This window comes from Tamandua tetradactyla, chromosome 2, assembly GCF_023851605.1.
Source record: "Tamandua tetradactyla isolate mTamTet1 chromosome 2, mTamTet1.pri, whole genome shotgun sequence".
NCBI lineage: Eukaryota > Metazoa > Chordata > Mammalia > Pilosa > Myrmecophagidae > Tamandua > Tamandua tetradactyla.
In genome coordinates, this window is record NC_135328.1 from 4,406,742 (window position 1) to 4,431,231 (window position 24,490).

The 24,490-nt window shown below is 41.5% G+C and overlaps 1 long non-coding RNA gene across 2 annotated transcripts in view; it reads left to right on the forward strand.

Moving 5' to 3' along the window:
• The first annotated feature begins 3,083 nt into the window (after window positions 1-3,083).
• The window catches only part of LOC143658881 (uncharacterized), a 142,730-nt gene continuing 121,323 nt past the window's right edge, over window positions 3,084-24,490 (forward strand). The window contains exons 1-3 of one of the 2 annotated variants that reach the window (XR_013163353.1): window positions 3,084-3,597; window positions 4,031-4,102; window positions 4,194-4,884. This is a non-coding gene — a long non-coding RNA (uncharacterized LOC143658881). Of the gene's footprint in view, window positions 3,598-4,030; window positions 4,103-4,193; window positions 4,885-24,490 lie in introns of those variants that run through there. The other variant, XR_013163352.1, reaches the window with a different exon arrangement.

The following is a 24,490-nucleotide window of genomic DNA, read 5'->3' on the forward strand; positions in this document are numbered from 1 at the left end:
AATGATAAAAATTAAGAAAAAACAGAAGTCAAGGATAAACCTATGAACATTTATTTAATGAAGTGACTCAATAATTGAAACTTTCAGGCGAAAACCCCTCACAAAGGCCACAAATAATACTTCATTATATAATTTATCAGAAAGTAAAGAAGCGGAAAGGAAACGGTGGGAAAGGATTCTAATTCCTTTTATGCCATATAAACTTGACCCCACTATTGGAATGGCACTTGAGAATAGAAAATTATAGGATGACCTAATTTGTGATTCAAAAATAAACATCAAAAAAATAGTATTAGCCAAAGGACAAAAAGCAAGTCACTATGCTCAATAGCAAGTAGGGCCTATACAGGAATTCAAGAATAAGTTGACATTAGAAAATCCATTATACCAACCCCAATATTTACAGATTAAAGGAAATTAGTTGAAGCTTTATTCTAAGATATAGGAAAAGTAAAACTCAATGCACATCCATGATTAAACTGAAATCTAAGCAAACTGGTATCTGGAAGGAGGCTACGCACCCTGACAAAGGTTATCTACCAAAAGCCAACAGCAAGCATCAGAGTAAACAGGAAAAGGGAATTGTCTATTCTCCCTCAAGATTGACTTGACCTATTTCTATTTCTCCTTTTCCACTTAATGCATGGGCCCTTACAAACTACCTTAATCTGTTACAATACAAAGTGGAGAATGAATACAGAGCTCGATGCCTTCTCGCGAACGTTCTGCTGGGGGAAAGAAAGAGGACCAGGGTCAGGAGAGATCAAACTTGTCCTGCAGCAACTAGATCCACCTCTCCAAATCCCGGCAGCTGGGGCAGAGCCTCCCTAGAGGAACACGGCCCTGTGGCGCTTGAAAAGCATGAGAATGTAGAGGCGGCAGCACCTGTGTCCGGGTGACCACCAAATAAGCCTGAGAACTGAGGACTGCAGTTTTTCCCTGGTTAAATACAAAGTCTTTTTCTATTTATTTAACAATAAGCTAGGTGTTCTTATGACTGATTAACAGAAATAACTCAGAAAACAGATTACTAAAATCAAAGCACACCAAAAAAAAAAAAGGCAATAAGCTACACCTTTATTCCAAAAGATTAGAAAAATAATTCAATATAATTCAATGCATACTCGTGACTAAGCTCAACTGGAGGGCCCTACTTACTCTTTCATTAAAAATTTACATAACAGAAATAGCATACTCAGGTTGCACCATTTATCATTTTTCCTAGCAATACTGTTTATCCCTAGAGTTAAAAGGTCCACAGAAGGCCCAGTAAAAAGGGTGGGGTGCTTTAAAGCAAAGCTTAAAAAAAATTGTTGTAACTAGAGTTGCAGTTTCTCAAAAGACTCTTAAAATACGATGCTTTTGGTAACTTACCTGTGAGAAAGGAATACGGCAGCCCTGTATTTTTCTCTTGGCTCTGTCACAAACACAGAGACTACCTGGACAAGTCACTGACTCTGTCACGCTCAAGTTCTTTAAAGCTTTCAAATGACTTCAAGCAGGTAACCCTGAAGAGCCTTCATGAACCATCACTGCGGGAGTCTTTAAGGTCGGGAAAATGGACAGCTGTCACCTGCGGTGCGGGCGAGGGGCGGGAGCAATGGGACAGGCGGACACAGGATTCCCCCTCTGGCCGGCTGTCCCTCCCGCACGGCCAGCTCGGGACCACGTGGCTTCCCCGGCCCCTGGCCTCCTCAGCGCACCTCGCTGCCCTTTGGACTCCAAGCTGGACCCGTCCCTCCCCCGCCACCCAGTCCGTCCGGTTTCTGACATCACAGGGCTGGCTCCGGGCAGTGGGTCAAGGGCTGACCGCGGATGTGCAGGGCAGGACTGGCTCCCTCCTGGGCTCTTCCCCTCTCCCGAGAGAAGCGGCGGGGAGGGGCGCTGCGCAGGCGAGCGGACCCGGCAGGGTCACCGCCCAGCCTCTCCGCACAGGCTTACAGCAGCCCGTCAGCGCCGCGGGGCCGGGAGCCTTCGCCCGCACCACGCCGAGGGGGTGCGGGAATCTCGGGGCACGGCCGCCGCGGGGCGAGTCCGGCCACGCTGTCCGCCACGGCACCGCGGGGACCCGGGTCGGCCGTCGGCTCCCGGCCCGCGCAGCCCTCCTCCTCCGGAACCGGCCCGCCCCGCCTCCGGGCTTCCGCGTCAGGACCCTCTCACCCAGGGACAGCCGCGCGGCTGACCCGCCTTCGGGCTGTCGTGGCGGGGCAGCGCCCGCGCCTTCCGCACCGCAAAGCCCGGGCACCTTCCCCACGCGCGGACTGCGCCCCTCCCCCTCCACGGGCGCTTGGTGAGGGGTGCCAGCGGGGTTCCCGGGTCTCCCCGCCTTCCCCACGCAACAGACAGCCCACCCCGCGTGTCTCCAGCCCGCGCGGAGCCCCAGCCCCTCCGTGCTTTCCCCACGGGGACGCAACAGGTAGCCCCGCCCCCTCGCTCCCCGCCCCCTCGCTCCCCGCCCCCTCGCTCCCCGCCCCCTCGCTCCCCGCCCCCTCGCTCCCCGCCCCCTCGCTCCCCGCCCCCTCGCTCCCCGCCCCCTCGCTCCCCGCCCCCTCGCTCCCCGCCCCCTCGCTCCCCGCCCCCTCGCTCCCCGCCCCCTCGCTCCCCGCCCCCTCGCTCCCCGCCCCCTCGCTCCCCGCCCCCTCGCTCCCCGCCCCCTCGCTCCCCGCCCCCTCGCTCCCCGCCCCCTCGCTCCCCGCCCCCTCGCTCCCCGCCCCCTCGCTCCCCGCCCCGCTCCTTCGCTCACCGCCCCTTGCGATAATCGGAAAGCACAGGGGCGGGGGGGGGGGGGGGGGGGGGGAGGGCTGGGCTGCCCATGCGCAGAAGGCTCAGAGAGGCCCCGTCCCCGAAGCACCGCGCCCGCAGCCGGCACGCTCCCAGACTACATTTCCCGTGAGCCTCCGCGTCCAGGTTCAGGTGTCTTTTGCAGCTTTTCCAATTTTTCATACGGCTGGAAAATGACAATGAAACTTGACTGTGGTCTGAGGGGTTGCGATATTAAGGAAAATTTTCTTCTTTCAATTATTTAAGTTATATTAGAATTAGGTAGAAAATTAAACTATTTTTAAAAGGAAACCCTACTGAAGTGTTTGAGATTGATGTATCTGTAATTTTACAAAATTTCAGTCAACAATTAGGTATAAACTGGGCAAAGTGTTGTGATTTTTTAAATGGAAGAAATAAGGATGCTTATTTCACTATTTTCTAACTTCCTATTCGCAGAAGTAAAAAGAAAAAGCAGGGATTTTTCTCACCAGTGTGCCCATTAAAGTCAGCGCTACCAAGAGAAGTCAGAGTCCATAAAGCATCGCCGAGGAAAAAGGCTAAGAAATGTAAATAAAATGGAGCACAGGACAATTCCGAAAGAATCGTATCTGTGACCAGCGTGTTTACTTCAGGAAAGAACAGTAAAAAGCTAGCTTTTCAAAGAGACATCGGCGAAACCACGAACCCAGGGACCACGAGAGTAAGAGCCGCACCTTGACGTCCTAAACCTCCGCGGGCCCCCGAGCCGGGAACTTCTTCTTACAGTACATACTTTGAGCAAGTTTAGGCAGTATTACCTGTAACCACGGTTTCTTCTCTCTCAATGATAAACAGGTAAGAACACCTACGTTTTAAATTAATATAATTGTGTGCCCCTGTTCACGCCGGGGGAGGAGAGGGGGCGTCGTAAGCAGGTTCACCCTCGGCGGCCCCAGACTCCGCCTTCCCAGTGCAGCGTGCGCGCGTGGACGGGGCTGGGCGGACGTGGCGGGGGCGGGCCCGTGTTGGTGTGGGCGTGGCAGAGGCTGGTGTGGACGTGGCCGAGGCGGGGGCGGGCGGGGGCGGGCCGGGGCGGGCCGGGGCGGGCCCTGGCCCCCTCCCGCCCCTCGTTGCGCGCGTACTCCCATCTCTTTGCTGGCGTGTGGCTCACACCGACTGCAATGGGTGCAGTCTCCCTGGCTGGGGAATCTCATCAGGTTGATCAACTCCGGGTGGTCTTGGACTTGCCCTCTTAATGGCACTGAATTTTCCCTCTTTCCAAAAATAGATTCCACTCGGCATAAAGTGGGAGTCTTTTGCGAAAGACAAAAAGGTGGAATTTTCATGAACAACTTAACAGGTTTACAAATATTCACATACCTGTCATTTAAAAAAATTTAATTAATTTAGGCCTAAGAGTCACCCCTAAGAGAGCCTCTTTTGTTGCTCAGATATGGCTTCTCTCCAGCCAACACAACAAGCAGTCTCACCACCCTCTCCCTGTCTACGTGGGACATGACTCCCAGGGGTGTGGACCTTCCTGGCAACCTGGGACAGAAATCCTAGAATGAGCTGAGACTCAGCATCAAGGGATTGAGAAAAACCCTAGAATGAGCTGAAATTGAGCATCAAGGGGATTGAGAAAACCTTCTGGACCAAAAGGGGGAAGAGTGAAATGAGACAAAGTGTCAATGGCTGAGAGTTTCTAAACGGAGTGGAGAGGTTATCCTGGAGGTTATTCTCACACATTGAGTAGATATCACCTTGTTATTCAAGATGTAAGGGAGAGGCTGGAGGGAACTGCCTGAAAATGGAGCTGTTCCAGTAGCCATGTTTCTTGAAGATGATTGAATAATGATACAGCTTTCACAATGTGACTGTGTGATTGTGAAAACCTTGTGTCTGATGCTCCTTTTATCTACCTTGTCAACAGACGAGTAGAATATATGGAATAAAAATAAATAATAGGGGGAACAAATGTTAAAATAAATTTAGTTTGAAATGCTAGTGATCAGTGAAAGCGAGGGGTAAGGGGTATGGTAGGTATAATTTTTTTTTCTGTTTTCGTTTTATTTCTTTTTCTGAATGGATGCAAGTGTTCTAAGAAATGATGAATATGCAACTAAGTGATGATATTGTGAATTACTGATTATCTATGTTAATTTTTATTTCATTTGTTGATTTTTTAAATTAATAAATTAAAAAAATTTTAATTAGAGAAATAACAGGTGAAGAGAAAAATCATGCATTTTCATATATGTGTATGGTCTATATCCCATATACCACCCTATTATCAACACCTTGCATTGGTACATTTGTTACAAATTGGTGAAAGTACATTTTTATAATTGTACTATTAACTATAGCCCTTGGTTTAACTTACGTTGTTTCATGGATTTTTAAAAACTTTTGTTTATTGTGAGATATATACAAAGAAAAGAAAGAAAAATCAATAACTTTCAACGTACACTTCAAGAAGTAGAGATTGTAGAGTTTCTTTTATGTGTCACAGTTCCACTGTTTCAGAGTTTTCCTTCTAGCTACAGCAAAACCCTGGAAGCCAGAAGAAATATCAGTGTAGTGACTCAGCAATCATACTCGTTTGTTAAATCCTATTTTTCTCTGTTGTAACTCCTCCTTCTCCTCTGATCATTCTCCCAATCTACAGGGATCTTTAAGCAATTCCTGTTTTGACTTTTTCATGTTGACAATGTGTATCAACACTGAAGGATGGGGGATGTAATTAGTTGATAATCTTGGAGAGGCTGGTCCTTCTGGGTTTCAGGATTTATCTGGTTTAGGAGCCCTCTCGAAATTATAGGTTCTATGAAAGGAAATTGTGTCATGAAACTCGTATGGAGTCTTGGTTTGAGCCCTAGATAGGAGAAATGTTAATGGGGTTTAGTGAACTGTAGCAATCAGCATTATCTAACTGAAGCTTGCATAAGAGTAGCCTCCAGAATGGCCTTTTGACTCTATTTGATCTCGCTTAGCCACTGATGACTTATTTTATTACACTTCTTTCCCCCCATTTGGTCAGGAAAGCTTTGTTGATCCTAAGGTCCCAGGGCCATACTCATCCACATAGTCAAGGAGACTTTCACCCCTGAACACATGTTCCATGGAGTGGAGAGAATAATGATTTTCCTTGCAGAGTTGGGCTCAGAGAAAGAGAGAGGCTACATCTGAGCAACAAAAGAGGTTTCCTGGAAGCAACTCTTAGGCCTTGTTGTAGGGAGTCCTAGCTTTTCCACTACAGAAATGTTTTGTGAGGGCAAGCCTCAAGATCAAGGGTTTGAACTACTTTCTTGGGCATCCCCAATGGTTGACAAGGTATGTGGGGTCTCCCAGATGAGAGAGTTTAATAGTTCCATGTGTGTGTGTATATATATATATATATATATATATATATATGTATATATATATATATATATATATATATATATATATATATATCCCCCAGTTTGGATCCTCAAGGGGCTCTACTGATATATATTTTTTGGCATGGGCAGGCTCCAGGAATCGAACATGGATCTCCTCCATGGAAGGTGAGAATTCTGCCACTGAGCCACTGTTGCACCACCCTCTACCAATACTTTTTAATTATCAGCCTACCATAGTCTGAGATGTATTCTGGTATTAAATTAAGCTATACAGAATTACAAGACCTCATTCCCATTCTGGACTCCAGGAGTTTGGGTTGTTTAAACAAACTATCCAGACAGGTTGATTTAAATTGTCTGTTACAGAAAAATTTAGGTTTTAGATGTAGAAAACCTTTCTGCCTTTGGTCTTATACAGTAGGTGAAGGGCTAGAGTATATACATAAAATCTTTTACCCTGTATTCTGATTTTCCTTAGTCCCAGCCAGACTGGCTTCATTTTTATCTCTAATTGAGGCCTGATCTCTTTTTTGGTTACTTTAACTGTTATTGTATTCAGCTATGCTAGCTTTCAGGGCTGCAGCCCTCCATTTCTGGGTCTTAGGTGTCACAGAGTTACTCAAAGTTCCAGGAAATACCAGCTGATACACATATAGCTCAGGGTCTCAGAATCTAGAAATGCATTTAAAACTTCAGACTAAATGTGGCTGCTAGAAGGGCTTATGAACCTAGGCCCCTGTTTTCTTATAAGTATTTTCTGAAAGAGACTTTAGCATATTTGTTTTTTTGTTTCTGGCTTATTTTACATGACACATCATCCCCAAGGTTTGTTCAGTTTATTGTGTGCCTCTTGACATCCTTCCTTTTTGCAGCTGCTCTATATTCCATCATATAAATGTATCATAGTTTACCATTCTACTTCATCGGCTCCTTCCATATTGGACATCATGGATAATGTCCAAAGTAAAGGCACATATCTTATAGCAGCAGCACTCTCAATTGTGGACAGTTTTCACTGGTCAATAGCAACAAAGAACCAAAAAAACACACCATCCTGTTAACTATTGGCCATAGCATGCATTTTTAGTTTACCCCATATACCCCATCTACTACTGACTTTTTGTCCATTATCAAATCTTTAAAACAGTTTATGTGAGAACTTATTTATAATTTAACTTTAATCATGGGATACATGGCACTATACAACCCCTTTCATCATGTTCACCTTCAATATGGCGGTGTTACTTATAACCCCACTAATAGTTACCACCACTTCTATCCATTCCCTTGCATTTACGTTCAACCTCGTTGGGTACCTTTCCTCCATCTCTAGCTTCTGTGTGCCTCTAGGTCTACTATATTCTATAGTGTAACCCCTGAGATTACTTTTACCAGAGTCATAATAGTGAAATCACACAGTATCTGCCTTTTGTGTCTGACTTATTTCACTCAGCGTTATGTCCTCAGGATTCATTCATGTTGTCACAGACTTTGGGGCCTCATTTTATCTTACGCTGCATCGTGTTCCATCATATGTACATACCACGTTTTGTTTATCCACTCATCTGTTGATGGGCACTTGGTTTGTTTCCAACTTTTGGCAATTGTGAATAGTGTCACTATGAACAACAGTGTGCAAATGCTTTCAGCTCTTGTGGGTATATACTGAGTATTGGTATTGCTGGGTCAGAGGGCAACTTAATATTTAGTTTTCTGAGGAATCACCAAACTGTTTTCCATAGTGGTGGCGCCATTATACATTCTCACCAGCAGTGAATAAGTGTCCCAATTTTTCCATATCCTCTCCAACATTTGTACTTTTCTGTCTGTTTAATAGCAGCCTTTTTTATGGGTGTGAGGTGGTATCTCACTGTCGTCTTTTGATTTGCATTTTCCATATACTAATGAAAATGTGCATTGCTTCATGTGCTTTTTAGCCATTTGTATTTGCTCTTCAGAAAAGTGTCTATTCATATCTTCTGCCCATTTTGTAATTGGGTTGTTTGTTCTTTTGTTGTTGAGCTGTATGATTTCTTTATGTACACAAGATATCAAGTCTTTATCCAGTATGTGGTTTCCAAATACTTTATCCCATTGAGTTGGCTGCCTCTTTACATTTTTTATGAAGTCCTATGAGGCACAGGAGCTCTTGATCTTAAGGAGTTCTCATTTATCTATTTTTTATTTTGTTGCTCGTGCTTTAGGTATAAAGTTTAAGAAGCTACCTCCTATTACTAGGTCTTAAAGATGTTTCCCTAGATTTTCTTCTAGGAGTTTTATGATAGTGGCTTTTACATTTAGGTTTTTAATCCATTTTGAATTAATTTTTATATAAGATGTAAGTTAGAGGTCCTCTTTTATTCTTTTGGCTATTGATATCCAGTTCTCCCATGCCCATTTATTGAAACTGTCCCAGTTCACTGAATTTGGGGGTCTTATCAAAGGTCCATAGATTTGGTGGTCTGTCTCTGCGCTCATGATTCAATTCCATTGGTCGACACTTCTATCTTTATACCAGTAACATGCTGTTTTGACCACTGTGGCTTTATTGTAAAGTCAGAAAGTGTTAGTCTTCCGACTTTGCTCTTCTTTTTTTAGGTTATCTTTAGCTATTCTGGGACTTTTTCCCTTCCAAATAAATTTGATACCTAGCTTTTCCAAGTCTTCAAAGTAGGTTGTTGGGATTTTGATTGGTATTGCATTGAATCTGTAAATCAATTTGGGTAGAATTGACATCTTGACTACATTCAACCTTCCTATCTATCAACATAGAATGTCTTTCCATCTATTTAGGCTATTTTAAAATTTCTTTTAGAGTTTTCTGTGTATAAGTGACATCCCTGTTTAGGCTTATTCCCAGACACCTGATTCTTTTGGTTACTATTTTGAAAGGATTTTTTTTCGATGATTTCTCCTCAGTTCATTACTTGTGTATAGAACATTATTGATTTTTGTTCATTAATCCTGTATCTCACCACTTTGCTAAATTTGTTTATTAGATCAAGTAGCTTTGTAGTACATTTCTCAGGGTTTTCTAAGTAGGATCATGTCATCTGCAAATCATGAAACTTCTTCCTTTTCTTTTTTGATGCCTTTTATTTCTTTCTCCTTTCTAATCACTAGGACTTTTAGTACAATGTTGAATAATAGTGCTGACACTGGGCATCCTTGTCTCGTTCTCAATCTTAGGGGAAGTTTCAATCTCTTTCCATTAAATATGATGTGAGCTATAGGTTTTTCATATATGACCTTCATGATTTTGAGGAAGATTCATTCAGTTCCTACCTTTTGAAGTGTTTCAATCAGGAAAGGATGCTGAATTTTGAAGAATGCTTTTTCAGCATCAAATGATATGATCATGCGATTTTTCCCTTTCAATTTGTTAATGTGCTGTGTTATGTTGATTGATTTTCTTGTGTTGAACCCCCCTTGCATTCCTAGTATAAACCCCGCTGGATTGTAATGTATAATTCTTTTAATGTGTCATTGGATTTGATTTACTAGCATTTTGTTGAGAATTTTTGCATCACTGTTCATTAGGGAGATTGGTCGTAGTTTTCCTTTTTTGTATCATCTTTATCCAGTTTTGGTAATAGAGTGATGTTAGCTTCAGAAAATGAATTAGATAGCATTCCTTTTTTCCTCAAATTTTTTGAGAAGTTTGAGCGGGATTGGTTTTAGTTCTCTTCAGAATGTTTGTTAAAATTCCCCCGTGAAGCCATCTGGTCCTGTGGGAAGATTTTTGATGACTGATTGAATCTCTTTACTTGTGATTGGTTTGTTGAGATCTTCTATTTCTTCTTGAGTTGGTATAGATAGTTTGTGTGTTGCTAGGAATTTCTCCATTTTCATCTAAGTTGTTCAGCTTGTTAGCATATAGTTGTTCATAGTATTCTCTTATGATTTTAAAAATTTCTTTAGGATCCATGGTTACGACCCCCCTCTCATTTCTGATTTTGTGTCCCCTCTCTCTTTTTCTTTGTCAGTCTACTTAGGGATCCATCAATTTACTGATTTTCTCAAAGGACCAATATTCAGTTTTGTTGATTTTTGTTGTTTTTCTGTTCTCCAGTTCATTTATTTCTGCTTTAATCTTTGCTATTTCTCTTCTTTTATTTGCTTTGGGGTTAGTTTGTTGTTTTTTTTTCTCTAATTTCTCCAGAAGAGCAGTTAAGTCTTCAATTTTTGCTCATTCTTGTTTTTTATTATAGGCATTTAGGGCAATAACTTTCCCTCTCAGCCCTGATTTTGCCACATCCCATAAATTCTGATATTTGTAGTCTCATCATCATTAATCTTCAGATATTTTCTGATTTCTCTAGCAATTTCTTCTTTGACCCTCTGATTATTTAGGAGTATGTTGTTTAATCCCCATATATTTATGAAAACTCTAGTTCTTTGGTGATATTTAATTTCCAGCTTGATTCCACTGGAATCAGAAAAAATGATGTGAATAATTTCAATCTTTTTGAAAATTTTTAAGATCTGTTTTATGCCCCAGCATATGATCTATCCTGGAGAACATTCTATGAGCACTAGAGGAGAATATATATCATGGTATCTATATATGTCTACGAGGTTTATTTTGTTTATCACATTGTTTAAGTTCTCTATTTCCTTATTGATCCACTGTCTGGTTGTTCTACCTATGGTGGAGAGTGGTGTATTAAAGTCTCTCACTATTACTGTTGGAACATTTATAGCTACTTTCAGTTTTGCTAATTTTTGCCTCTTGTACTTTGGAATGCAAATACCCTTCTTATTGATGGAATGCAATTTTCTATCTAAAAATCATTATACTTTTAATGTGGAAGTTAAATGTGTAATAAACTGTCAGTCCAGCCACATTTACTTGTTTTATGCAATCAGGATGCTCTTCTTTATTATATAGTGTTAGAAAATCATGGGTAAGCTTTATTATTATTTTACTTCCCCTTACATTCTGTACTGAACAAGTCTGTTAAATAAATGTTGTTATCCCTTAAATACTTTGATAGAGTTTTTCCTGCTTTGTTCTTTTTATGTAAATGCATTTGAACATTCACTTTAAAATTATAAACACATTTTCACCTGATCAGAATTCCCTAGTGTGCGCTGAAATAATGGAAGGTCTCTTTTCACTCTCTCTTCCACTTCTTGTACATTACCAGTGTTGACAAGGTTAATTCCTAGACTTTAGACACATTCATTTTGTAAACCACTGTGGCAGTCAAGCCAACTCATCTGGGACAGAGCAGTCTCTTCAATAAACGATGCTTGGAGAACTGGATATCCATATGCGAAAGAATGAAAGAGGATCCATATCTCACACCCTATACAGAAATTAACTCAAAATGGGTCAAAGACCTAAACATTAGAGCTAAAATCATAAACCTTTTAGAAGAAAATGTAGGGAAATATCTTATAAGGCTTGTAATAGAAGGTGGTTTCCTAGATGTTATATCCAAAGCATGAGCACTGAAGAAGGAAGTAGATAAATGGGAACTCCTCAAAATTAAACACTTTTGTGCATAAAATGACTGTGTCAAGAAAGTAAAAAGGCAGCCTATGCAATGGGAGACAATATCTGAAAACCACATATCAGTTAAGGTTACCCTTATATATACTTGAATATATATACAAAGAATATATATATATATTCTTTGTATATCCAGAATATGCAAAGAGATTCTTCAACTTAACCACAAAAAGACAAACAACAAAATTTAAAAATGGGCAAAATACATAAACAGACACTTCTCAGAAGAGGAAATACAAATGGTCAAAAGGCACATGAAAAGATGCTCAACTTCCCTGCTATTAGGGAAATGCAAATCAAAACCACAATGAGATATCATCTGACACCCACTAGAATGGCCATCATCAAAAAAACAGAAAATGACAAGTGCTGGAGAGGTACACTTATCCACTGTTAGTGGGAATGTAAAATGGTACAACCACCATGCAAGGCAGTCTGGTGGTTCCTCAGGAAGCTAAGTATAGAATTGCCATATGATCCAGTAATCCTGAATCCAGTACCTATTCAGAGGACACGAGGGCAAGGACACAGTGGATATATGAACATGTTTATAGACTCATTATTTACAATTGCCTAGAGATGGAAACAGCCCAAATGTCCATCAATGGATGAGTGGACAAACAAGCTGTGGTATACACGTATGATGGAATATTACACATCTGTAAGAGAGAATAAAGTCATGAAGTATGTAACAACATGGATGGATCTTGAGGACATTATGTTGAATGAAGTTAGCCAGAAACAAAAGGACAAATACTGTATGGTCTCACTAATATGAACTAACATTAATGATGAACTTGGAGAATTTCAGTTAAGGATACAGATTATCAGGAGAAAGAAATAGGGTAGAGATTGGGCAATTGCTGCTGAAAGAATACAGATTGTGCAACAAGACTGACTGCAAAAATTCAGATATGGATAGCACAACACTACCTGACTGTAGCACAATAATGTAAGTACACTGAATGAAGCTGAATGTGAGTATGATAGAGAGAGAAGGGCTGGAGGCATGTATGAAATCAGAAGGTAAGTTAGAGGATAAAGACTGAGATGATATAACTTAGGAATGCCTAGAATGTACAATGATGGTGATTAAATGTACAAATTAAAAAATGTTTTTACAGGAGGAAGAACAAATGAATGTCAGTATTGCAGGGTGTTGAAAATAAATGGTATATGGGGAAAAGTACAATCAATGTAAGTTATGGTCTATAGTCAACAGTAACACTGCAATATGCTTCCACTGAATGTAACAAAGGCATTATGCCAAAACTAAATGTCAACAGGTGGGGGGATTGGGAAAGGGGTATGGGTTCTTGGTGGAAGAAAAGGAAATGTCTTCAGATGGAGTATGGTTGTGAAGGCATGTCTATACACTTAGGCTGGATGGTATAATGTGTGAATAAAACTATTTAAAAATGGTCAGAGAGAAACAAGTGCTAGAGAAAATATGGAGAAAGAGATATACCTATTCACTGTGGGTAGGGAAGCTGAGAGGTGCAGCCCCTTGGAGGGCAGTGTGGTGGTTCCAAGGAGGCTAGGGGTGGGGTTGCCACATGACCCTGAAACCCTGTTGCTCAGTATATATCTGGAGGGAGTGTGGGGAGAGGAATGGACATTTGCATGCTCATGTTTCTGGCAACAGTGTTCCCAATCCACAATGAATGGAGGTGGCCTAAGGGTCAATGTTTGATGAGTGGAAGGGGGAATTGTGGTGTACACAAACAATGGACTACTGAGTGGCCACAAGAAGTTATGAAGTTGTGAGGCATGCAACTAGATGAATGAACCTTAAGAGCTGTATGTTGAATGAAATGTCAGGAAGAAAAAGACAAATAATTTCATGCTTCAATTATATGGACTAACTATAATATAAAAACCCAGTGAACTAAAGTCAAGAGCATGGGTTATCAGGTTGGGGCTTATTGTAAAGGGTATAGATTGTAAACTCTTACAGCAGTCACATACATTCAGGTGGTGTAATTGTTAATTCTAAATTCTGAGATACTGAGCTGTTTGTATTTAACCTGGTCTTTCCCAGAAACTTCGGGTATTTATGTGACGCCTGAGACTCAGAGTCAGAGCTGTGAAGCCATGAAAGTTAGCACTACTCTTATAGGAATGGTTCAAAAAGTTGAAAAAAGTGATCAGAGTTGAGTAGAGATATGAATAAAGCTGATCTGGGCAGGACTAAGGTATATCAGAAGTCTGGGTATACGAAGATATTGTCCATATCTTAAAACTTCAACTTTTGTGTGAGACTGAAGGGAGGGATGTTTATTTGGTGCAAAATTTATATTTTGGGTAGAACATTTCCTAATTTAACTTGTATGGTCAGTTTAATTGAATACCATACGTATGGGGAATCTTGAATAGGGCATGAGATTTTGTTGGTTTGTCCAGGGTAGTGTGATATCCTAATAAATCCCAGAGTGATTTGGACAGTGAATAAAGATGCATTTGCAAAGTCCTCTAAGGGGAATGGGGAGAAAGGGGGAAAGATTTAAGTTCCCCATTTGGAGAATTTCTGATACACTCACAAGCACTGAGGACAACCAAATCAATAGGCCAAGACCCTGATCTTGGGGTTCGCCCCTATGAAACATATTCCTGCAAAGGATAGGCTAAGGCTACTTAAAATTATGCCTAACAGCCACCCCCAGAGAACCTCTTTTGTTGCTCAGATGTGGTCTCTCTCCCTAAGCTGACATGGTAAGGGAACCTACTGCCTTCCCCTCCTCTGTGAGACATGACTTCCAGGGGTGTAAATCTCCCTGGCAATATGAGGCAGAAATCCCAGGATGAACTGTGACCCAACATCAAGGGATTGAGAAAATGTTCCTGACCAAATGCGAGGAGTGAGAGAAATGAGAAAAAATAAAGTGTCAGTGGCTGAGAGATTTCAAACAGAGTTGAGAGGTTATCCTGGAGGTTATTCTTATGCATTATATAGATATCCCTTTTCAGTTTGTCGTGTATTTGAGTGGCTAAAGGGAAGAACTGGAAACCGTAGAGCTGTGCTCTTGTAGCCTTGTTTCTTGAAGATGAGTGTGTGAAGATATAACGTTTACAGTGTGACTGTGTGATTGTGAAAACAGCTTGTGTCTGACGTTCGCTTTATCTAGGGTATGGACAGATGAGTAAAAAACATGGATAAAAAATAAACAAATAACAGGGTGAACAAAGGTTAAAGTATGTTGGGTAGATGGAAATACTAGCAGTCAATGAGAGGGAGGAGTAAAGGATATAGTACATATGAATTTTTTCTTTTTTCTTTTTATTTCTTTTTCTGGAGTGATGCAAATGTTCTAAAAAATGATCATGGTGATGAATACACAACGATGTGATGATATCGTGAACCATTGATTGTAAACCATGTGTGAATGTTTGTATGTTAAGAATGTTTGTGTTTGTATGTTGTTTTGTCAATAAAAATATTAAGAAAACAATAACTTTTTTGAGGGTTAGGAAACCTGGACTAAAAGTGAAATGGAAAGTAATGGGAATATTGAGATTGTAAAATAAATATTAAACCTCTCTTACTTTCTGCCTTTGAGCAAATATTATTATTATTATTATTATTATTATTATTATTTTTGCATGGTCAGGCACTGGAAATCGAACCTGGGTTCCTGGCATGGCAGGCAAGAACTCTGCCTGCTGAGCTACCATGGCCTGCCCGAGCAAATATTATTTTAATTAAATAAATATAAGAGAAAAAAAAAAGAAAAGAGAAGTGGAAGTCAGAGATCTTGTTTGGGGTTGTACCTATTCCCCGTTCCAGAACCGTCAGCACGAACTGTAGTCTTTCCAGGTGGTTGCATTGCTCTGGGTCTGATCAAGAGGGAAAACCACAGTCATTTCAACAGGGAAAGTTTAAATAAAGGATTATTAACTATAATAGGGGATTGGAGCAGCAAGGGATTGGCGAATAAAAAGTAAAGAGAGTGTGACGTTATCAAAAATGCCGAGTAAGGAAATCTCAGAGTCCATCCATCTCCAGAAACACTGAAAACCTGGTAAAAATGTTCAGACTCAACCTTATGGGAACTCTGGAAAGATTTACAGTAACAAAGCGAACACTTAACTAGGGGAAAGACCAGCTGGAAAGCTTTTTAACTTAGCCGTACCCCACATGGGCTCAAGGCTACAAAGGCATTTGAATGAACCTTGTTCCCAAAGATATGAATTTGTTTGCTTTGACCTCTCTGGGAGTTTCACGAAGGATGGACGCAAGGGGATTTCCTGTGTTTAATCTAATTTGGAATGTCGTCATGGCAGCCACTGAGCTGGCAGCCACCATGGGATGGTGCTAGATTAAGTTAAATGCCACAAAGCTCCCTTACTGTGGTTCAGCTGCTTTTCTTGATTAAGTATTTTACCTAAATGCTGCAAGTTTTTCATTACCAGAGTTCTCATCCAAAATGATTCTTTGACATTTTACTCATTGCTTCCATGGAGGGGTGCATTTTGGAGTTCCCTACTGCCACGGTTTTTGCTGACATCACTTCAGGCAGCATTACTTTTGATGAATGAGGTTATTAGGGAGACATGAGTCACAGACTAATGATGATGAGATTATTAAGGAGACATTTAATTTCGGCCTTCAGAGATGAGCTGAATTTCCTTAGTCCAGTGACTGGAGAAGCGATTTAAGGCCACGTAACTGATAGGTGAAAATATATGGACTTATCCAGTGACTGGAGAAGCGATTTAAGGCCACGGAACTGATAGGTGAAAATATATGGACTTACGTGTTCTCATTTAAAATATGAAACAATACAAAAGTGTGTTATCGTTCCCCAGTCCCACACCTCAGAGTGTGATTCTAACATCTGTCTTTTTATACATCGAGACACATACACACAATATATATACATGCTTATAATTATGTGCAGCTTTTGCTTTCACAAAATGAATCCCATTATAGATTTCCTTCTATGTCACTAGATCCAAATCGATGAATTTGTAAGCCATACCGCGGTCTGGCTGGACCGCCATGAAATTATCCTTTTAAATAGAATGATGAAAATAAATTTAATGGATGATTTCATTGTTCTCTCTGGTTTATGCACATCGGCACATACACGCTCATGTGAAAAGAAACCATCCAGGACATAGAACAGAAAGTGTCAGGCTTACCCAAGAAAACTCTTCCTTTAACTCTTTCCAGCCCAAGAGTTTTGTAAATTTGTTTCATATTTCATGTGCATCCAAGTCAGGCTGCCAAAGACTGAAAGAAAAAAAAAAAGAGCTGTAACTATTATAAGAATAAAACAGAAAAAAAAATTAATACTGATCTGTTAGAATCAGGAAGCTCCACTAGCACTGCACAATGAGATGTAAATTTGAATATTGATGAGACAAATAGATGGCATCTCTCATTTCCATAGCTTGTTGATTTTTATTCATTGTTATGGTAGAATTACTGTCCAGTTTCTTTAAGACATTAATTTGGAGGAAAGATTATTGAAAACTATGTCATATTTTCTTTCTCCACCCAAATCAAACTCTTGTATTGTATCCTAGTGACACCTACAGGCTTCTAGGATTTCGGAGTCACAGCAAAGTTTTGCTCATAAAACCAAATAGTATGTAAATGCAGTCAGTTCTTTCACAAAGTGGGAATTCGCCAAATTTCTACTCTTTTCTGTTAGGTTGAATCGTATAGAACTGCCAATATTCAATCACGTTTTGACCAGGAGAAAAGTGGCAGTTTTTTATGGTTCAAGGTAAGACATGTAGAAAAGCAAAAACTTTTAAAATTAAGGCTGTTTAACAGAAAATTCTGTTTTTACACATTCCAGTTAAGGATGTATGTCTAAAGCAGAACTTTGTAGAGAAAAGAAAGGTATCAAGCCTGCAGCCTAGTGCGCTTTTATTTTCAAAAGCCCAAGTACATGCACACTTTTATATTCAAAGCAGCAAATGTTCGTACATGAGACAAAAATATCTGGATGTGATAGTATCAAGTATATTTTCATTAGATAACAATGTTCCCTCTTAAGATAGTTTCCTACAATCAACCCGCAAACCTGCGGGCAGTTTCTAGTATTTGAGTCACCAGACATCGGCACTGGAGAGCGAAGGCGAAACAGCAGCAGCAACGCTTTACTTATCTCAGACACTTTGCGAGCCGGTGGAGAATGAACCAGCAGAGTCTCCCCCCGCTGCCAGGGCCGCGCATAAAACACGCATCGCTTTTGCAAGCTGGAAACCGCGCGGAGAAGGGGAACTTAGACCGCAGAGGGGCGAAGTGCAGGGTTTCCGGGCTTCACACTCAGACCTGTGGGGGGCACCTGTTTGGGGGGATCGGTGCGCGCGCCATGTCGGGGGTCGCGGCCACGGGATTGAACACCCCCCCCCCGCCCCCTTCCAAAGCGCAGGGCCCGAGTCTCAGGGCCCGAGTCTCAGGGCACGCGAAGCTGGGGGCTGCTGGCCTGCTGCGGCGCGCATTCCTGGCAGGCGGAGCGCAGACACGACTCTTCCCTACGGAAAAGCGGCACCGTGTGTGCTCAGTGCCTGGGGATTCAGGAGGGCCAGAAGACAGGGCTGGGGTGGGGGTGGCGCACGACTGTCCTAAACCGCAGCGCGCCCGATTTGCAGTATAAAGGTGCTCGATGCCCCATGTGCCCGGTAGCTAGTGGCCCTTTCTCCGCTGTCTCCTTCCTGCGGGGAAATGGCCAGAGACTGAAGCTCTTTTGTTCAGCTTCGCGTTAAAAGCAGAGTCGGGCTCCGCGGCCCGCCCCCCCAGCTTCACCCTGTTGCGATTGAACCCCTTCACCCCAAGGATCTCCGAGCTGCCAAGAGGGTGTGTCCAGCCAGCCTGTGGAGGACTCTGCAGGTTTCCACTCGCCTCCTGAGGTCATTCGGTGCCCAAGCCCTTGGGGCGCTGCGTTCACCTCCCTGGTGCGGAGTGCTGAGGCTGGGGACCTCCGAGGTCCTGAGAGGGTGGAGGGTGTGCCCACCCCACGGGCTTCAGAAAGGCTCTAATGATGGCTTGGGGATGTTGTCCATCCTTGGACTCGGGCCAGGAAACAGGGACATGCTTAGAACAGTAGAAAAAAGGTCTAGTCTGAACTCAAATATTTCGCCTGGAATTAGTCACCTTGTCATTGTGCTAAATTTCTGGTTAGAGATTCACTTGTTTAGCTAAAACTCTTATTCTCAGGCCCGTGGCCACTCCCACTCAGGTATGGTCAGTACGCTTTCCTGTGAACACCTCGCTAAGGCAGGGGTGTTGCTGGATGGTGGGAGAAAGGACGAGACAGAATGTTGAAGCGCGTGTGTTGGAGTCTCAGGAGTGGAGGGGGCCAGGGCTCAGTGTAATAGGTCAGTAGATGCCCTGTCAGGTGTGTGAAGAGAAAAAAAGAAAAGGATATTCAAGACCCTAACGAAGATAAAAGAACAAAGATTTACTTGGACATTTTGACCATTGTTAGCCTTACAGGGTTGGTAGCCCTAGCAAAATAACCAGTAACCATTAGAGGATCTGGAACATACATACCCAAAAAATTCCCAAAGGACCTAGGACCTGGTTCTGACTTTTGGCCCGAATTTCTCAGGTTCACGGCTGCCATTTGCAATTCAGCCACTAGGTGTCAGCAGAGCACTGCGCTCTATTTCCGCGTCTGGAAACCCGTGCGCTCTGCTCCTTATGAGCCTGGGCCCATCCGTTTTTTATTTTGCAGTAAGTGCTAGCAAGGTTTGGGGATTTCTTCCTCTCGTGGCGTGTTATCCTGTGTAGGATAAAAACAATTTCATTATTGTCTCTTCGTTTTCTTACTTGCTTTCTCCTAGGGGAAAGACCATCTTTCCCTGAAAGTGGATGGAAAGTTTATTTCCCTATAATCCACACTCTTGTCTCAGAAAAATGTTTTATTTTTAAACAAGATTATTTCCCCCAAATTTTAACACAAATTTAAAAGGAAAAATGTCATCAGCAGCCTAAGTATAAAACAGATGGGGAGGGAAATAAAATACATTTAGTTGACGGGGTTTAATTTAATTGCCCATAAAACATTTATTCACTTAACATGACTCAAGAACCTACTTTGAACAACAGGGCTTTAAAGAAATAACAATACTATTAGCTCCCTATTAGCTATTAATAGCCACAGTTAGTAAAAACTTAATGCACAATCTTTCCCCCATTACCCTTTAAAAAAAAATAGCTTTATTGAGGTACAATTTACCTACCATAAAATTCATCCATTAGACGTGGATAGTTTTTTTTATCACCACAAACATTTCCACATCCCAAAATCTCACATATCCCTTCGCACCTTTTACATTTTATTGGTACAGGAAGATGCATTTGCAGAAGATTATTTAAGATTTACTTTGTTTAATGTAAGTAAATGTTTCTCCTCCCTCTGGGAATGTGTCCCCAAAATACTTAGATAACATTGTTCCCAGCCCTTCATTACAGACCATTTGCTCTGACCGACAGATTTTTCTTGTGATCCCGCAGCATTGGGGGTTGATTCACCCTTCTGGGTCTTTGACAAAGACCTTTGTCCTTTGCCAAAGGGCCTCCTTGGCCCTGTTCACTGGCATATGTCTCTCCGTCCTCTAAACTGGGGCACACCACCTCCTGCAGGCCTCCTTGACTGTGCTCGAATGGGGTCTCACCCCGACGCCTTCTTAAATCTTCTCGTTTTCAGAATCTGTTTTCTAGGATCTGAATGCACTCCATTTCTCAACAGTTTAGGAATGTTCTGAGGTTGCTCATCAGATATACTCTTCTTCACCCAGTGTCGTCAACCTCCGGGCCTCGAGCCAATAAACCTGAGTTTGACCAACTGATTGTTGTGCAGCAGAAGGAAGATGGTTACGGGGCGGGGGTGGGGGGCAGTGGTTGACACTGCAGAATTGCAGCCAAGGAAAGTACAAAATTAGAGGAAGGAATCAATCTCCTGTGCCTACTGAACTTCTAAGAAAAAAAGGGAAAGAAATGAAATTTATTGAGGGACAATTTCCTAAACCATTTCTGCACATGTTATTTTGCATAATTCTAACAAATTTTCGGGTGAGAGACTCTATGCAACATGGCTAAGATCACGTTGTTTTAAATGTTGAAGTTCAAATTCAAACCCAGGTGTGTTTGACTGCAGAGGTCCGGCCTTTTCCGCAAATATGCCTGTCATGCCTTATATGTATCTTCCCTTTCGTGGAATTCTTCAGTCCAGCATGTCCCAAGTCACGGACAATCCTCAGTCATCCAGGAAGGCAGAAGCTAACCAGCAGCTCCCCACATGTGGAGTTCATTAGAAAATGAACCCTCAGAGGGCTGCACCTGAGACTGGGCTGGATGAGCTCACCCTTCTCTCTGCTCCAGAGGAAAGACATGCTGGGAATGAGGATATCAAATAATTATCAGCAAAATAAAGCAAGGTTATAAATGAGACTCAAATGCCGTAAGGATTCCAGGGAGAGAGAGTCATCTCTGATTGGAAGGAAAATGAAGGCTTCGTGGAAAATGAGGTGTTTTGGGATAAACCTTGACCATCGGACAGACAATTTAAGCAGAGGAAACAGTAGGTACACAGGTGACTGCAGGAGAAGTTAAAGCCGCGGCTCTGAGATGCTTTCCTCAGGAAATCCAGCTTGCAAGGTTGTCCCTCTGCTGGCATCTGAGAACTTCACTGGTATCAGTTCCTGCTACTGCTGTGAAACTTCCCTAAATGATGGAGAGGACTCACGTGCCTAGACTGCTTGTGCAAACAGAATGGCTAATGCGGAGCACCTGTTTTCCTCCTGAGGGGCTGGAGCTCTGGGTTATGCCCACACGGCCAGCCCTGGATACAATCCTTGGACCGTGACTCTCTAATGAGCTTTCCTGGCGAATAACATTTCATACATGTTGTCACAGCTCGTTGCGGAAGGAATTAAGTGTGTCCTGTGTGATTCCACGGGGAGAGGATTCTTGGAGTCTTGTATCATTTTCCTCCAGACTCTGCCCCATGTTCCTTTTCTCTTCCCTGATTTTGCTTTGTATTCTTTCACCGTAATTACTCTTAGCCATGAGTATGCCTGTCTGCTGAGTCCTCCTAGCAAATTATCAAACTGGGGGGAGGTCAATGACACCAGGACAGAACGGAAGAGTGGCAAGTCTTACCTGGAGTGCAAGGAAGAAGAGGATGGAGAATAGACTGAGATGATTTTGTAAATAGGCTCACTTACAACATCTGTCTATTTTTTATTTCAAATCACATTTTGGTTAGACAACCTACTTTGTACTATTTCATTTATTTTAAATATATTAATTTTTGTGACTTATGCTATTGTCTTTCTTAATGAATGTTCCGTATTCATTTGAGAAGAATGTGTGTTCTATTCTTGTTGGGTGCAGCATTCTAATAAATGTCAATTATGCAGTGGGTTAATGGTTCTGTTCAGTTCTTCTATATCCTCGTTGGTTTTCTATGAACTTGAACTGTCAGTTACTGAGAGAAGAGTTTTGAAGTGTCCAGCTTTAATTGTGGATTTGTCCATTTTCCTTTCAGTTTTATCAGCTTTTGCTTCACGTATTTTGAACTCTCTTGTTAGAAGCAGACACATTACGACTCTTACGACTTCTTGGTGAATCATCCCTCTTATCACTGTGTGATTAATAGTCATCTTTATCCCTGGTAATTTTCCTTACTCAGAAGTCTACTTTTTGAAATATTAACATAGTCTTTCTAGCTTTATTTTGATTAGTGTCTGCATGGCACATTGTTTTCTTTCCTCTTACTTTTAACCTACCCGTATCATTAAATTTGAAGATGATTTCTCATAGAAAGGACATAATAAGGTCATATTTTAAATCCGTTGATAATCTTTGTTTTAAATTGGTCTGTTTAGTCCCTTTTCATTTAATGTTGCTATTTGTATGTCTGGATTTGAGTCTACCATTTTATTAGTTATTTTCTTTTTGTTTCCTCTTTTGTTTATTTGCTTCACTTTTCCTGCCTTGCTTTTTTTTTTTGCTTTTGTAAAGGCAATTTAATAAGTTACAGTAGTTATTTTCTGTTTGTTCCTTCTTTTGTTTATTTGTTTCACCTTTCCTGCCTTGCTTTTTTTTTTTTTTTTTTGGCTTTTGTAAAGGCCATTTAATAAGTTACAAGTTTACAGTTCTAAGGAAGTGAAAGAAGTCCAAATTAAGGCACCAACAGGACGTTACTTTCACTCAAGAAGGGTTGATGGGTCAGAAACACCTCTGTCAGCTGGGAAGGCATGTGGCTGGCATCTGCTGGTCCCTTGCTCCTGGGCTCTGTTACTTTCAGCCTCTGTTTCCTGTGGGGTCCTTCACTTTGCTTCTCCAGGGCTGTCTTTCATCTCTTGTCTTCCCTTGGCTCTCTGCTGGTTCTGGTTTGTTTAACCTCTCATGGAGACGTCTGCTGGGCTCCAAGCATCTCTAAACATCCGTGTCTCTGTTCTCCAAGTGTCACCTGCCTTGTTTTTGATTATTTGGATATTTTTTAGTATTTCATTTTAATTTGATTATGGCATTTTACTATAACAGATTGTATAATTATTTTAGTGGCTGCACTCAAGATTATAAATTTACATGTAACATTTCACAGTCCACTCAGGATTACTATTTTATCATTTCAAGTTAACTGTAAAAGTCCTACCACACGGATTTCCCTCCCTGATTCATGTTGTAGCTTTCTTATGTATTACACCTATAAATGTTGACAACCCCATGGTGTAATGTTACATCTTTTTCCCTTTCAACCATAATACACATTTTAAAGGACATAAGAGACAAAGAGTTGTGTTATTATATTTACCCAGATATTTCCCGTTGGTGTATTTTTTCCTTCATACTCAATAATCTAAATTTCCCTCTGATATTGTTTCCTTTCTATCTGAAGAATTTCATTTAGTGTGTCTGCTGAGGATTAATCCATTCATCAGAGAATACCTTTATTTCACCTTCATTCCTCTAGGATACTTTTGCTGGATATAGAATTCTAGGTTGAAAGTTTGTTCTTTCAGCACTTTAAAGTGGTGTTGCAGCCTTTTTGTCTCCATGGCATCTGAGGAAACAGATTCTTTTCTTTCTTTTTCTGTCTGTACCCACTGTGAATTTAGCTTTAACGCAGCCTCCTCTGATTGACCAGTTTTGTTTGTTGCTTCATTTTACTTTTCAAAATAAGAAAAACTCTATGATTCTCCTGATGCTTTATGGATCTGTACTTAAAGATTAATTCTGAAGAGATTAAAGAAATGATTTATCTAGAAGTGAAGGAGCTCCAAATCAGCTACCTTTCTACCTGCCTTCTAACCATCTTTATGTGAATATTTCCATAAAATCTGAAATTTAGCATGTTCAAAGACAAAGGCATGAGCTCCAATTTTATGGAGGATGGAGTAAGCATATATGAGTCATCCTGTCTCTCCCACTTAAGCAGCTATAGACCCTAACAAAATGCATGGAGCAGCTATCTGAGGACTCTGAAAACTAAGTGACAACAGACAGATTGGGAAAGGGGACTGGAATTCAAAGTTCTATCAAAGCAGCGATAAATTTACCATTTTTCGCCTATGGTATCCCGTGTCCTGGACTAATCAGGGCAAGATGTGATAGTGGCATGGTTTATGGTGACAGTGATGCATATGAAGAGAAGTGGAGGATTAGGTAAGTTTTGTAGGTAGAATCCATAGGACTTGATGAAAGGTCGGATGGATGTGGAGGAGTTAGGAATCCAGGATGCCTCCTGCTTTTGGCTAGACAGCTAGTTGTATGGTCGTGCTGTTTTCTAACCCTCAGAAGCTGAAGGAGGCTTTATGCATTTGTGTAAATTTCAGCAGCCAATAGGACATATCATGTGAGATGGAAAGTAGGTTGTTATGT